This window comes from Oryza sativa, chromosome 8 (genome assembly GCF_034140825.1).
Source record: "Oryza sativa Japonica Group chromosome 8, ASM3414082v1".
Taxonomy (NCBI): domain Eukaryota; kingdom Viridiplantae; phylum Streptophyta; class Magnoliopsida; order Poales; family Poaceae; genus Oryza; species Oryza sativa.
Window position 1 is genome coordinate 10,730,029 of NC_089042.1, and position 1,302 is coordinate 10,731,330.

General features: G+C 52.5%; 1 non-coding gene across 1 annotated transcript; it reads left to right on the forward strand.

Moving 5' to 3' along the window:
* Positions 1-540: 540 nt before the first annotated feature.
* On the forward strand, positions 541-679 carry LOC112936279 (small nucleolar RNA Z247). The gene has a single exon (XR_003238406.1). It is a non-coding gene; the product is annotated as a small nucleolar RNA Z247 (small nucleolar RNA).
* The last annotated feature ends 623 nt before the right edge of the window (positions 680-1,302 follow it).

Consider the following 1,302-nt stretch of genomic DNA (forward strand, 5'->3'; position numbering starts at 1 on the left):
ATATGGTATCAGAGCCCTCTCCCTCCAGATCAATCTAGCTCATCTCGCCATGGCGACGTCGTCCTTGGCGGCTCCCTCTCTCCATGGTCAGGCGGTGACTGAGAAGCTGACCAAGGCCAACCATGTTCTTTGGAAGGCGCAAGTTCTCGCCACCCTGCGAGGAGCGCAGATGGCGGGGTTCCTGGATCGCTCGATCCAACCACCACCAGCAATAATCATCCTTGCCACGAAGGACAAGGCGGGAAGGAGACCACCGAGAAGGTGGCAAATCCGGCGCTTCTCCAATGGCAGGCGCAAGAACAACAAGTTCTCAGCTACTTGTTGACGTCTCTGTCAAGGGATATCCTCGCTCAGGTGGCAACCTTCACCAACGCAGCAGACGTTTGGGATGCCATCGAGGAGATCTTCAACTCGCAGTCCCGTGCACGTATCATCAACACGCGCATGGCTCTGTCATCTACTATGAAAGGTAACCATAGTATTGCCGAGTATGTTGGAAAGATGAAAGGGCTTGCAGACGAGATGGCATCTGCTGGAAAAGCCCTTGATGATGATGATCTGATCTCCCATATCCTTGCTGATTTGGATTTTGATTATAATCCTGTTGTGTCCTCGATTACGGGACGCACTGAGTCTGTTTCCTTTGGTGAAGTCTATGCGCAACTGCTGAGTTTCGAGCAGCGTCTTGGTCTCCTTCAAGGAGGCTCTCAGTCCTCCGCCAATGCTGTGTCGCGAGGAGGGTGCGGCGGCGGCGGCAGAGGCGGCGAACGCAATGGAGATGCCAACCGCGGTGGTCGCGGTGGTTTCGGCCGTGGCGGTGGTGGCCGCGGCAGTGGCAGAGGTGACGGTGGCTCCTTCAACAACAACAATCGTCCGACATGCCAACTCTGCAGCAAGATCGGCCACACCGTGCACAAAAGCTGGAAGAGGTTTGATGCCTCTTTCACTGGGGAAGACAAGAGTGCCAATGTCGCAGCCTTGTCCTACGGGGTTGACACAAACTGGTACATCAACTCAGGTGCCACTGACCACATTACCAGTGAACTTTACAAGCTGACGGTGAAGGACAAATATGCCGGCAACGATCAAGTGCACACGACAAGCGGCTCAGGTATGGACATTAACCATGTTAGTCGCACCATTATTCACACTCCCACTCGCAAGCTTTATTTGAATAATGTTCTTCATGTTCCTAATACAAAGGAAAATCTAATTTCTGCCTATCGCTTGATGCTTGACAACCATGCCTTCATTGAACTTCATCCTACCTTCTTTTTGATCAAGGATCAGGCAACAAAGATG